At 30.8% G+C, this 16202-nt stretch overlaps 1 non-coding gene across 1 annotated transcript; it reads left to right on the top strand.

The window, feature by feature from the left end:
• The first annotated feature begins 396 nt into the window (after positions 1-396).
• Positions 397-1493, top strand: LOC109797153 (protein S40-4). The gene has a single exon (XR_014427773.1). It is a non-coding gene; the product is annotated as a protein S40-4 (transcript).
• The last annotated feature ends 14709 nt before the right edge of the window (positions 1494-16202 follow it).

Here is a 16202-nt window from a genome sequence, read left to right as displayed (position 1 = left end):
ACATGTCATTACATATTACACAATTTTTAACTCAACCCATATTCCCCCATCCCATGCCACCTGTCCCACGTTTTTTACATCCACACCTCCCATCTCCATCGTACGAAGGCACATCATCATTAATGTAACTCTACGTATTCTACCCCTAAAATCTGCTCTTAATTTAATTTAATCACTCTAACTTTATCCTTTATAAAAAAGTCACCATATGTTATACATTTTCAACTTAATAGTAGTATATGAAATAAAATACTACTTCACTATCTTGAAATAATTGTGTCGCAATTGATCAACGGCGAATAAAAATATTTTAAACACTGTACACGTTTTGGTGATTGTTGCGAATCGAAGATAAAGCAGATCAAAAGGGTGCTTCACGTTAAAAGAAGTAAGGGCAGTTGCACTGAATAGAGGCGTAGGGGTTAGCTTAGCTTTATCCATATAACTCCGAAAGCAATATAAATAAATGTAGTATTGAAGACTCGGGAATTGAAAACAAAGGCACATAGAAACAAACAAAGCAGCAAGAGAGAGAAAGGTGTTTGATCAATCAATATTCAATGGCGTCAAGGAAGAACTTTCTTTCAAAGCCGAGTCGCTACATCTTTCCGGCAACCTCAGACACCCATTTGAGCCCAACCCAACAAGAGGGCATCTTCGAGTTCGACGAGGCTGAGTTGTGGAACCACTCCGAAGCCACCAAAAAGGGGTTACCTTCTTCGGGTTCGCGATCCCTTGCGAAGAGAGCATCGAGGAATAACAACAAGGTAGATCATGGTGGAGGAGGTCGAGTGGGTCCAGCGTCATTGCCCGTTAACATACCCGATTGGTCCAAGATCTTGAAGGAGGACTACAAGGAGCACCCAAAGTGGGAGAGTGATGGTGATGATGAAGAAGAACACGTTGGTGATGAAGGAAACCAACGAGGGTTTAGGGTACCCCCTCATGAGTATCTCGCTAGGACAAGAGGTGCTTCTCTCTCGGTGCATGAAGGGATTGGAAGGACCCTCAAAGGAAGGGACTTGCGTAGTGTCAGAAATGCCATTTGGAAGAAAGTGGGCTTTGAAGATTGATTAATTAATTCATCATAACAAAAATTAGTGTTAAAATGGGGATTAGTGCTAGGTTGTTACAACTTTCAAGAGAGAAAGAGAGATAAGATATGGATCAGATTCCAGAAATTTTTTTTATATTGGAAAATTTTGGTTAAGGCGATGATTACTTTAGTGCCTGCTAGTTTTAGCTATATGTTTCAACTTTGAACAGATCCGTATGCTATATATATGTTGTTCTTGTGGATGATCCTATATGTAGTTAGGGAACGTTTTGTTTCTTTTTGAAATGTTGACTCGTACTGTTAAGCAAGGAGATGATCATGATGATCCTCATTTTGGGTGTCTACTGTTTTTAAAGAAGGACCACCACTCATATATGCTTGTATTTGTAATGATCTCTTCAACTATTTTAATTGATCATTGGACATATTATATATATATATATAGTTATATACCTATATATATGATTCTATGTAATCTTGTTGGGTTACATGATTTAATTTCATGGCCCTGTATGTTTGTTTGATCTTTCTTGGTGGTACGTATTTTATTTTAGAAGAGGAGAAGGCGTGCGATAGAGGAGTAGTTTTAACTTTTAATAGATAGGATTGGTTGAATGAGAAGGAAAGAAATGAAGAAATGGGTAACGTCGTGGGTGGGTGGATTCTATCTCTATGGGTATGAGGTTAGTGGTTAACGTAGCAGTGGGTGAGAAAGGTATTGGTTGGCTAAATTAATATGACTTTGAGTAACATTCATGTAAGAATCAAATATGACTCTAAGTCTCTAACTATTTCTACCCAACTTTTTCCTTTGGTAAAGTAGCCTCATCGGTCATCACTCATGCAAGAATCGGTATCAAAAATTATATATCATTGTATAAAAGGATAGTTTTTTGATAATCATTTTTATTTTCATTTTTGTACGGATCTTTTTATTTTTATCAAAAAATCTAAAATGGTTATCTTTTTTAAGTACTAAAATTTCACTAATTGCATAACAATTCCTTTCAATAGGCTTCTATTATTTTTTTTTCGTTTTATTCTTTACAATGAATACCTATTAGTCATCACTTTTTTTTTTCATAGACACCACTTTTTTCCTAAAAAAAATATATATAGGTACTCCGTGCTAGTATATGTAAAGGGGTACATGATTTATAACTACATTTTAGTTTTCACATTTTTTTTAATGATTTTATCATTAAATATTTAATAAAATAAAATAATATTAAAAATTAATCATTCATGTAACAATTCAAATAAGTTAATTATCTTTAATCATTCAAATTTTCAACCACTTTTATTATTTAATCTCAATTTTTATTTTATTTTAAATTTTTTAAATAAAATACAAAAGTAGAGTATCTCAATTTTACTAGTAATCTATAACATTATATAAAGGGATACACTTATTTAATGTCACTTTTTTAAAGGCATTTATATCTTTGTTTTATATTCAAAGAAAAAAAATAATTTTTTCTAAAAAAAATTAACTGCTCACTTTATAGCTATCGATTTCTTTTCACATAACATTTATTTTATGAAGACACGTAGTGTTTTTATTAATAATAATAATAATAATAATTATTATTATTATTATTATTATTATTAAAGCACAACATTAAAATTCATTATTTAATCATGTGAATACAAGTCTAAGTATTTTTATAACCTCTCATTATTAAATCTATTCTAAGTCTTGGTCAAATCTTTAAGATCCAACTCGTATAAGCTTTCTTAAAAAATATTAAATTATTTACTCGTAGGATTTAACAATAAAAATATCTGTAAAAAAATAAAAGTAAAAAAGATAAATTTAAACTAGGAACATCTTATTTGGATTGGTAAATAAGTCAGTTTTCAATTTAATCTCATAATTTAATAGCTAAAATTTTTAGACTCGTTAATTAACTATGCTTATTGTGAAAGAATTAAACAATTCTTTTTTTTTTTAAAAAAACTTGAACAGTTTACATAAAAATAATTTCAAAATTTTATCATCACCAACAAAGTTATGTTCCGCCGGTATTATAGTACATCACTTGGTTTTTTAAACCATGGCCGGTTAGGGTAAGCCAATAACAAAGTTCTCCCTTATATCAGCTTTAAAAAAATCATTTTATATTAATATTTATATAATTTTTTTAAAAAATTAATAACTTATTTTTTAAAAATTCTTAAAAATTCATTTTAAAAAGTCTATTTTTAAAAAGATATAGATATAATTATTTTTTCTAATTTTTTTTAAAATATTTTTATTTTTGTTATTAAAAAATATTTTAAAATTTTTCACTTCAATTTTTTTTTTATGATTAATAATATGTTGGAGCCACTCTATTTTATCTATAAATAAAACATACATAGAATATATTATCAACGGCTGCGCGTCAAATAGATATATAATTAGGATTTAGGAATAATATAAAACTTTGAGTTCGGTTAGCTTAATTGCTGTGCGACCATTAAACACTAATAAAAGAAATTTGTTTCAATTATCCCAGAAATATTATATATCTATACCGCTTTCGGGAAATTTTTTAGCTAAAACAACGAATAAATAATATTGTTTGGTGTCTTTGATTTTAACGCTGTCAAACACATAATTAATCCTCGATATCAGTCATTATGTATTTAATTTAATGCATTAATAAACTTTTATTGGTTTATAAATTAAGCATTCATTTCTAAATTATAATCAAGTATTATTATAGTTTTTTAATATAGTATTAATTATTATTTTTATTTATATTCTTAAAAATATTGTTAATTATATTTATAAGTGTCAAATAAGTTAACTTAGATTGATTCAATCAAAATTCTTTACAGGCAACTTATTTTGTGGTCTAGTCTAACTTGTAGTTGTTGGTCATCAGGCAAGTTAAATTGTCATATTTTATTTTATTTTTATTTAAATTTTACAAAGAAAAATGAAAATATTAGGTCAAATAGTTCCAATAAATTTTGAGTATGTAAAATTATTGGTTTGATCTAACCCAATTGATTGGCCATTAGATTAAGATAAATTGATTCAATTCTTTTTTGAGCTACTTTTTATGAGTATAGGGTACGAGTCTAGTTCGTCTTTGACATATTTAATTGTTGTGTTACATCGTTTATAGGAAGACAATTAGTAATAAGGATAATCTTATGAAATTATTATTTATTTACTAATTTTTTAATCTATATTAAGAAAAACTTACAACAATACTTAGTACAAGATGAAAGGAGTGAAATTTTTAATTATCAAAAAACACTATTAATTTAGCTAATATATAAAACATATTAATCAATAGTTAAAATATAAACGACTACTAATAACAAACTTTTGCTACCATACACTCAACCATTAACTAAAATTTATTGAAATCTATACAAATAAAATATTGACTAATAAAAAAACATGACTCAAAAAAATTTGTAATTTTAACCAATTTTAGTCAATAGTAGAAAATTTCAATTCTTGATTATGTGAAGGCCTTCACATTTATAGCATTTCACATTCTGAACTCCTCCTCTAAGTGTATCAGAAAGCTTCCTTGTGACATAACTCCCTTGGTATGACTAGGATTTATCATAAGACTTTCTTTGATTGCCACCTTTCTTGGACCTAGTTGGCCCCTTTACAATTTTCACTACCTAACTACCATCCTCTAACCTCTTCACAACCTTTGTCTTTTCCACTAAGGCTAGAAATTCAATGATAGTCATTGGTACCATTGCACTCTTTAAGTCATACTTCAATCCTTCAACAAATTTTCTACACCTCAAAGCCTTAGAAATGGCTTGAAAGTAGAAACGAGTTAGATGTTCAAATTTTATAACATACTAGCTATGTGACTGATAGACTCCCTTGATACAACTTCATAAACTTCATTTCTTTAATGTGTCTTTCCAAGAAGTACTTCTCGAGTAATATCCTCTCAAGGATTACTCTCTTAAAGCACTCCCAATCAACCACCACTCCTATAGTCATTAACATTTGTTAAGCACCTTACCATTAGTATTTTGCTTCCCCTATCAACATGTACACCACATATGCAATAATCCTATCATTTGTACAACCCAACATCTTAAAAATTTTCTCCATCTCACAAATCCAATATTCAACCACCTCAGGATCTTAATCTCCCTTGAATTGAGGAGGATGGTATTTCCTAAACTCAGTTAAGTCCTTACTCTCTTACAACCCCATTGGTCTAGTTGCCTCAATTGTAGCCGTGTTCGCCTCCACTTAAGAAAAATGAGCATTTTTCCATTGTATAACAATGACTATCATCTCCATGGAACGAGCTATTTGATCGTATTAGGGCCGAATCATCTTTTCTAGAGATCAATAAATCAGTAAGGTAACACTCAACAAACAACAATCACAATCAACAAATATAAATAATCACACAACAAAAGGACAACAACTCCACCCCCATAGAGTGTCCATAAGAGACTAGACCGACTCTAATATCATAAAAGTGTAATGACCCGACAGGTCAATATACTTACCATAGTTTAGTTACTATGCAGTAGGAATGCTAAACAAACATTAACTAACATATGATTATCATGCAACAGACACCTAGTCATTTAAGCATATAAATATATGTATAGGGCAAAAAACTTAAAACATTTCCTAGGCATCAACAAGAAACATAACTCCCCTCAATGGGGTTACATATACTTCTTGTACATATATGCAATCTGCATAAAATATAACATTGTATACAACATAAAACCTTAATCATTGGTCAAACGCATATACAACTATTATGTCACACCAAAGAGACATCAGTCAACATAAAACCCTCCATCATCTAGATAAGCCAACCTATTAATCCTACTCCGCTCTCATACCAAATATGATCATTGTAGTTTCAATCACAAAGAAGAAAAGGGTAAGCTTATGAAAAAATTCAACATAAAATAACAACATCAAGTAATAACTTAACTACTTAAACCACAACGTTTATTTCACCATATAACTTCAACTTATCATGAATACCACACATTCAACTTGCAACATAATACAACTTAACAACTTCAAGATAACAACAATATTCTCAACATAAAAATCATAATCAACTAATGTGTCATTACACATATCAACTACATGAATCTCTTATAACAAAGTTGAGTAATTTAAGTGGATAGATCCTACTAAATCACAACATCTGACCTATTACAACTAGGTCAATTAAAGACAATGTTAGGCCTCAAAGAGTGCCAAGTATACAACTTAAATTGATTTCTTAGGTTTCGTCACTTAAACTAGGAAGTGTAGTTTTTACGTTAGGGTAGAAAAACTTGAGTATGAGTTTACCATGACATTAGCTTGTAACACTAAGCCTCTTACGGGATTAGTTCATTGACTACCTTTCAAATACTACACCCATCAAGTACTTAGTTATGGACTAAGTTCCCGACCTTGTATCTTATTTGGTTGGTTACTTTATACATGTGTGGCTTGACATAACCCCCACACGGATTCCACATAAAATCTAAAAGAGATAACTTAAAACAACTATTCATTCAAAAACCAACTTATTTATTGAACAGTTCTCAACTTAGGCTCTCCAAGCACCACAACTTAGATCTACACAATGAGATATTTAAATTTTTCAAAACAAATTTACTCTCCTTTAGTTTTATGTATCTCAACATAGACATGTGTTTTCATCACATGCATAACCACTTAATCAACTATATCATCATACAACTTTACAACTTAAGTCATCTTTCTATTCACAACATAATTATCACTATACATTATCTTAACTCAATGCATGATGAATTATCTTCATACAACATACACCATGTAAAAAAATCATCACCCTTAAATTGGAAAACAACTTAAAACACTTTATAAAACTTATTCAATTCATGTCCAGTGCCATCCCCTAGGTGCCCGATGCCATTGAGATAAAAGGCTTCCAGTCTCTTCCACGCATGATGTCAAACTCCCCACGTCCGACATGGATGAGGTAGAGAGTCTCCCACTCTTTCAAGCTTGGCATGGAAATATCCATGCCCAATCTCTATCAGGTTGATGGCCTTTGTTCGACTCACAACCAATGTCACTTCATTAACACCTGACTTCAATTTAGGTAGAGGCAATTCTCTCTTTTCACGCCTAGTGCTATTCAAACCCACGTCCAACATGACCAAGTCAAAGGCAATTCTTTCTTTTCAAGGTCAACGTCACCAATCTCGTGCCTGACATCATGAGAGTGAAAACCTTTGACCTTGAGCCACGCTCGATGTCATAAAGGCACGTCCAATGCGATGACAAATTTTGCACTTGAAATCTAGCCAAAACCAACATGCAACAAGATATACAACATCTATGCAACATGTAGGACTCATTTCTATCACAAAAAATAACATGTATCCATTAAGATTCAAGATCACCATATATTATACCTCAAAACACCTTCACAAATTCAACTCAATCTTTCAATAAGAATCCACTCAACAACCAACAAGTGATGAACGTAAACAATCAATTAAGCATCCAAATTCATCAATGATTCAAACATAAAATTTTCTTTACCTCTAGTCAATCAATTGAGAAGAGGAGAAGAGAAGGATGAAAATCGCACGATTTCGACTTGATATTCTTGGCTCTACAAGCTTTAAATCCTTAACCTTTTCATCTTGATTCAGTTGTAAAAAAAAAAAGGGAAGAAGGGCTTTTAGTGGAAAAAGAGGGAGAAGAAAGACTCAAATTCTAGATAATTTCTTTCTAACTTTTCTTAAAACTATAACTTATGAGATTTACGTCTTATGAGAAGCCTTATATATCTTTCTTTCAACTGAATCAACTTAAGTCACTCTGATATTACCTTAGAGACAACTTAATCCTTAGGGTCCCTTGACTACTAAAGTTCTAAAACAACTAGGGGTGGGTAGATGGACCCGGGTCCACGGACCGGTCAGTAAGCCCGTGAATTTCGCGGATAACGGGCCCGTTTTTTTCAAATCCGTATGATTATGTCTAATTTTTGAGCCCGGGCCGTTAAGTCCGCGGACTTGGCGGATTTAATCCGCGGGCTCGCGGGCTAGTCCGCGGACTTCACATTTAATATTTTTAAATATTATGATTTTAATATTAAGTTGTGTATTTAATTTTTTAAAATTATTATGACATTAAAATTATGTTTAGTTGGTATATATTTGTCATTTGAATTATTTTTATGACATTTTTATACTTTTATTATTGAAAGTTTGGTCTATTATTTAAGTATTTGTAATTATTTTATTTTAATATTTTAATATTTAGTATTTTAAACCATTTTAACTATTGATAAATTTTAGTATGATAAAATTTAGCTTATAAATAAAAAATAATTTTTTTCTTCTAATTTTATGTATTTTTATTTTTTAAAAAATTATTTTTTTGAACCATTATTTAGGCCTGCGGACCGGTCCGTTATCCGCAGATTTTGGCGGGTCGGATATGGACTTAAAAATTAAGTCCTTTTATTTTACGGACCGGACTTATCCGGCCCGTATAAAACGCGGGTTTTACGGACCGGACCTTAAATGAGCTGGACCGGTCCGTATACCCATCCCTAAAAACAACACACTAACAACTAAAACACTCAATCATATAAATAATTAAATATCAAATATAATTAAATCAAAATACATCTCCCAAGCATACAATGTTACAAGATTTACGAAAATTTGTAATTTCTAATAAATTTTAGTAAATAGTCAAAAAATATTATAAAAAAGACTCCTTTTGGTCTCATTTATAAGAAAAACTAATTAACTTCATACATATTAATGAAATGAATAATCTATTTTAAATTTTACTAACTCGATATTATTCTTCTTGAATTATCCATGTTAACTACATTAAAACAAATTTGTTGAAAAGTTAATTGTTTTTTATTAAAGTAAGAGTTTAAAAAGGATATTATTAAATGAAATAAAACTATTCAATTTTTTTTTATATATTTTAAAAAAATGTGCATTTATTTTTACAAAAGAAAATTAGAAAGGGGGTATTAAATAGGTGTTACTAATATTTTTCTTAAAATAATATGATTGATATGAAAATATGTTTTTTAATCTAGATAAAACTCATCATTAAAAATAAAAGTATTTATAATATAAAATATATTTAATAAAATCAAGTAAATGAATAAAAATGTGAATAAATCATTTTTTAAGAGAAAAAATAAAGGTTTTTTTGTTGTTGAAGAATTTGAAAAATAATTTATATAAATATAAATAGTTATTAATATTTAAGATGAAAAATTAATTCAAATGATTTCAAATAACTAAAATTAAAAGTAATTAATAATTTAAAGATTAAAATTATAAAAAAGAATGTTAAAGTGATATAAGGGAGTGTATTAGATTAGGATTTGAATGATATTTAAAAGACTTTTTTATTATAAAAAAGTTATGTGGTATCCAATCAAGAATTTTTTAATATAAAAAGTTATGTGATATTCAATTAAGACAATCGTGATTTTTTTTAAGAGTCCATCAAAATATGGTAATATTCAATTAAAATAATCAATTTTTTTTAAGAGTTCATCAAAATCAGTTAGTATTTAATTAAGACTTTTTTTACTTAAAAAAGTCTGTTGGTGTTCAACAATGTAGAATTTTCAATAGATTATTTTGAATACTGGATTTTGTGAAACTTTTTAGTATAATTTACATGTAATTCACTCATCAAACAATCTCATTAAAATATGAGATTTCGCATGACTTTTTCCTTTTTCTATTTTTATTCTTTTTTTCTTTCTTCTCTCTTTTAAAGTTTTTATCTCGCCTTTTTTACTTCTCTCTCATATTATTTTTTTTACTCTCATTTTCTCTTGCCATTTTTGTTTCTCTCTCTTCTTTTGTTCTTTATCTCATTTTTTTCTCTTTTTATTCACCTCCTATATATCTCTTCTTCCTCTTCATCTCATAATTTTTTTTCTCTCTCTTTCTTTCTGCTCACTTCTTTTTCTCTTTCCCTTTATCTCTTTCTCTCTTTTATCCATCTCTTTTCCCTTTCTCTTTTTATTCATTTCTCTCATTTGTCTCTTCTTATTTTTCTTCTTCTCCTATATTCTTTTTTATCTATCAAATGAGGTATAATTTATCAATATTTATTTTTTTTAATTATTAAATATTTAAATTCTTTTTGTATTATTAAATATTATCTGTTGTTAAAATTTTTAAATTATTAAAATTTAACTATTTAGTTTTAATAAAATTTAATAATGAAGTATTTATAACCCTCAAAATGAAAATGAAGTTTTAAATTTACATCATACATCCTTAGGAAGTGTGATTGAGAGGATATTTATTAGTATTTTTAAATCATGCTTTACAATTTTTAAGCTAGAACCTCTATTTCTATTTAAGATACAAGCTGAATTTGTATTAACATGTAACTTATCTACATAATTTTATTCACAAAGAATGTTATTTTGATGAGTTTTCAATTGAATTAGTTCATCTTCAATGATACTAGTTAATGAAGATCATAATTTTAAACATATTATGCAGTCTTAAGTGCATGCAAGAGAACATGTCAATGCATGGAGAATTAATATAACTTTAGATATATTAAGAAATATTAGTTAGAAGAACATTAAAGTGAATTATTTGTTAAAAGATAGAAAAATTGTATTGGCTTTACTTTTCTTTATTATTTATGTTATATATTTTTTTTATTAAATATTGTATTATTGCAAATTTATGTGTTTATGTGAAACCCATCAAATCCTTTAAAATCTTATAATATAAATTTATCAAAATCTATTAAAATTTGGATTACAAAGTCTTGATTAAAATCTAAATTTTAAAAGTCTTTTAAAAATTCCTAAAAGTCATGACATTTATGCAAAATCCATTAAAATCTACGAGACTTTTTCATGTTAAAATTGTCTTTTTGAAATCCTAATGCAATACACTTTCCTAAAAATAAATATTTTGAAAAAGTATAATGAAAAATTCCTTATTTAAAACTTGAAGATCTTTTTATTATATTGAGATATATAACATAATAATATGAATTAAAGAAGAATTTTTATTATATATTCATTTTATTTTCACCAAAGATATCTTCTAATTTATAGTCTGAGACTAATTTATTTTAATGCATAAAGATCATTAAAACAAGTTTTTATCTCCCAACCAAGTTTTTCTTCACATATAGTCATAACTTGAATCCCTAAAAACATATGGTTGATGAACCCATCTGCTTACTAATGTTCAAATTTATTAATGCTCAAGTGTTTGGTAAATAAAATATGTGTCATATTTCAAAAATCTATTTATATATAGTTTCTTAAATCTAAATAGAATGTATCATTATAACTAACTTAGCATTATAACTAACTTAGTGGTAAAAGGTTGAGATAATTGATAAATTCAAAAATTGTCTTGTCATCATTATAATTCTTATGGATTAACAAAAAAAAAAATTTAAGTTGATTAAGACTGTTTTAACTTAATTACTGATCTTGATCATTTTGTGTTATGGATATTTAATTGTGTTAAATACTTAAAAGAAGAATTTCGTTATTAATCTATAATAATCTTAAATATGATTTACCTAAAGACATTATAAAAAAAATCCAAATTGGTTTTTCTTTGATGGAAATGGCTTGTATGAGTGGTTGATGATCTCCTCCAAGCTTCATATCCTTTGTCTAATCTTCTCTTGAAGTTGAGACTCGAACGCGGAAGCAAGGAACCAAACTTCAAAGCTTGAGAAACAACCAAGGAGGTTCGGTTCTTCTTGAAGAAGAAGAAAAGTTAAGAAACCAAGACATAAAGTAAGGATTCCATTGTGAAGGTTCCTAGAATGGAGAGTGGTTTCTCCACGGTTTTGGGACCTTTGAGAGAGATAGAAATTTTGAAAATTCAATCTCATATATGTCAAAAGTGATTACAAATGAGGGATTTAGACTTATATAGAAGTAGGTAGCTTGTGGAACAAGCTAAGCTTAACCATGGTTCAAGTGAACCATGGTTGGCTTAGCTTGACCGTCCACCTTAGTTTAGGAGGCTTGTGGAGCAAGCTTCTATCTTAACTTGCTTGGGAAGCAAGGTAAGTTAGAAGCTTGTAGCACAAGTTTCCAAAGCACCAAAGCTAAGAAGCCAATTCGGCCAAAGGAAGGAGTAGGCGGCCTTGGGCTTGTTTCCTCCATTTGTCCAATCCAAATATTTTGGAATTGGTTTGGTTAGGTTCACCCAATGATGGTGAGACCTAGCTAAATTAATTCCTTGAAAAATATGGAGCAAAACAAGTCCAATATGTAAAATTTGGCTTAGCTAAATCAATTCCTTGAAAAATATGGAGCAAAACCCTCATGCCTTGCTATTTGTCACCCCACTTCTACTACTGAAACGAAGCCTACTCTAATACAAGGTCAAATGGAGCAAAAGTCTCGAAAGAACCTACTCTAAATTCACAATACAATGGTCTTTAAAAAGTAAAAAAAGTGTCTTACAAATACAAAGGAAAAATAAACCTATACAAGTAACTACTATGTACACAATCATATGAAAGGTCTTCAAAACCATCCCATTCCTCTTGGTTCTTTTAATGTATCACCTCTTGGTCTTCTTAGCCTTGACATATTTCCATCATTCTTTCAAATAGCTTTCCTCTCCATGATAAGTTGATAACCTAATAGTACCCAACGAGGCTTTGAGTTTTGGACAAAGGTTTGAAGCTCTCATTTATATATGTTGAAGCTGCCTTTGAACCATTGCTAATTCTTTCAGGATGCTAGCTATTATAATTAACGGATATCATATTTGTTTTTCTAGCTCTTTATATAAGAGGACCTATCATACTGTAAAAGGGAGTTGGTACTATTGATAATAAAAATTATGATCTGTTGCCCCTGTGGACATAGCTCAATCTCAAGAAGGGTGAACCACGTTAATCTCTTTGTGTGATTCTTCTCTTTCATCCTCTCTAACTTCTTTTTTCAATTGTGTTTGACATTCTATTCTTGCTCTATCTTTGTTCTTTTTGTTCTGTACAGTTACAACAAACTGGCACCAAAACTTATGATACGATCAAGGGAACTCATTTCTTTCTCCTACACTGTGGTTCTGATTCGAAAAATCTAGTCTTCTGCTGCATCTGTGAAAGAACATTCAAGAAATATGTCAAACACCATCAGGATCGAGAAGTTTAATGGAAAGAAAAGTTTCAATCTGTGGCGCATTAAGATGCGAGCTCTATTGAAGGAATAGAGGGTTTGGGGTCCTCTAGCTTCTGTTTCCGCGAAGAAGGAGAACATTGCAAAATTAGAGGAGAAACCAACTTTTGTGAAAAAGGAGGATCTTGTAGAACAAGAAAAGGAGAAAGCTCACTCATTGATCTTGCTTTCTTTATCAAATGAAGTTCTTTATGAGGTAGTTGATCAAGAAACGGCTAGTGGACTATGGTTGAAGCTAGAGAAGCTTTACATGACGAAGTCAATCTGTAACAAGTTATTATTAATTCGTCGACTGTTTGGTATTCACATGAAAGAAGACACACCTCTAAAGGATCATTTGGATGAACTCAATTCAATCTTGATGGAGCTAAGAGACATAGATGTCAAGATTGAAGATGAGGATGCAACAATGATTCTGTTAGCCTCACTTCCACCCTCAAATGAGAGTTTTGTAAATTCTTTTAGTGTTTGGAAGGAATGCATCACGATGGAAGAGGTAAAATCAAGTCTGCATTCAAGGGAGCTTCGGTTCAAGGCATTTGCAAACTCTGAGGGGGTAAATGGAGCAAGACTGTTTGTTTTTAATTCTACCAAGAATGGTAAGAAGAAGAAAGAATAAGGGAAGAAGAAAACTAAAGTCAATCCAAAAGACATTTGCAACTACTTCAAAGAATCGAGTCATTGGAAGAAAGATTGCCCAAAGAAAAGAAATTAGAAATTGGTTGTTACTGCTGTCCAAGAAGGCTCCTCATTTGAAAATAAGCTTGTACTGTCTATTGTTGACAGTCATCAACATTCTGCAGAACAATGGGTACTTGACTCGGGTTGTTCTTATCACACGTGTCCTAATAGGAGCTGGTTTTTAACATATGAGAAGAAATCTGGAGGTGATGTCTTCATGGTAAATGATATGGCATGCAAAACAATTGGTATTGGAACAATTCAGATTAAGATGCATGATGGTGTGATAAGAACCCTTACTGAAGTCAGGCATGTACCATATTTGAAGAAGAATCTAATTTCAGTTGGAGTTCTAGATACAAAAGACTTCAAATGCAATGTTGAAGGTGGAGTGATGGAAATCAGCAAGGGTTCAACTATCGTTATAAGGTATCAAGAAAGGAAAGTTATACATGCTTCAAGGATCAACCAATTCAATCTCTAAATCAATATCTGTGGTTGATAAACATACACCAGATTTAACACATCTATGGCATATGCGTCTTGGTCACACGAGTGAGAGAGGAATGATGCTGCTAAGCAAACATCAGCTGTTGGGTGATCATACAGTAAAAGAACTCAAGTTTTGTGAACATTGTGTTTTCGGGAAACATCATAGGATTAAATTTCCAAAGGCTCAACACACCACCAAGTCCACCTTGGATTATGTCCACTCAAATTATTGGGGGCCTTCTCGAGTACCTTCACTTGGAGGAGGTAGATATTTTCTCTCTATCATAGATGACTATTCTAGGATGACTTAGATATTCATTATGAAGCACAAAATCCAAGCATTCAAATACTTCAAAGAATGGAAGATTTTGGTTGAAAATCAAACTGGTAAAAGGATATAAAGGCTTAGAACTAATAATGATTTGAAGTTTTGTTCTACTGATTTTAATGACTATTGCAAGAAGGAAGGGATTGTAAGGCAATACACTGTTAGGAACATTCTCAATAGAATGGAGTAGCTAAACGTATCAATAGAACCTTACTAGAAAAAGAAAGATGTCTGTTGTCCAATGTTGGTTTGACCAAAAGTTTTTGGGCTGAGGCCGTGAACAGAACATGCTACCTGGTAAATAGATCACCCTCCACTGCTATAGGTTGTAAGACACCTATTGAGGTATGGTCCACTAAACGTGCAAACTATTCAATTCTTAGAGTATTTGGTTATGCATACTATCATGTAAATGAAGGGAAGCTTGAACCTAGATCTAGGAAAGGTTTGTTCATGGGTTATAGAGATGGAGTGAAAGGGTATAAAATCTGGTCACCTTCTGAAAAGAAGATTATTCTTAGTAGGGATGTTGTTTTTGATGAATCCCACATGTTTCACATGAGATTGGAGTTTTCTATTTTAGGAAAGATAAAAAATGCACTCAAACAGGTAGAGGTTGAAACCACTTCAAGTATAACTTAGAACAAGGAGTTTAAGGATGAAGCATTTGAAAATTCTCAAGAAGAACAAGACAAAGATAATAATGCTGATAAGCAAGAGGTAACTTTGCGGACTCAATCTGAAACTGAGCCTAGTCAAAGATCTCGAAGACATACAAACCCCCTCTAAGATATGGTTTTGAAGACATGGCTTCCTATGCACTACATGTAGCAGAAGAAGTGGACTCACCTAAGCCTACCACCTACAAGGAAGCACTAAATCATGAAGAATCAGACAAGTGGATCCTTACCATGGGTGAGGAAATGGAATCACTTTTGAAGAATCAAACCTGGAAGCTTATCAAGCCACCTAAGGGAAGACATGTTGTAGGATGCAAATAGATATTCAAAAGGAAATATGAAATTCCTGGTATTGAAATAGTAAGGTACAAAGCACGTTTAGTAGCTAAAGGGTTCAGCCAAAAGGAAAGTGTGGACTGCAATGAAATTTCCTCACCAGTTGTGAGACATACCTCCATAAAGGTCTTATCAGCTCTTGTAGCTTGTCAAGACCTAGAACTTGAGCAATTAGATGTGAAGACAACTTTCTTAGATGGAAAGCTAGAAGAAGATATATTAATGAAAAAACCAGAGGGTTTCGTGATTCAAGGAAAAGAGGACTATGTCTGTCAACTACAAAGGTCTCTATATGGGTTAAAGCAATCACCAAGACAATGGTACAAAAGGTTTAACAGCTTTATGATCAGCAAAGGGTTCAAAAGGAGTCCCTATGCTTGTTGCATTTATCACAACAAGGTGGAGGATGGTTCTATGATATATCTTTTACTCTATGTAGATGA

Source organism: Cajanus cajan, chromosome 7 (genome assembly GCF_000230855.2).
Source record: "Cajanus cajan strain Asha chromosome 7, NIPB_CcT2T_4, whole genome shotgun sequence".
NCBI lineage: Eukaryota > Viridiplantae > Streptophyta > Magnoliopsida > Fabales > Fabaceae > Cajanus > Cajanus cajan.
Note: the sequence above shows the minus strand (reverse complement) of the source record. Positions and strands in the feature narration are given on the sequence as shown.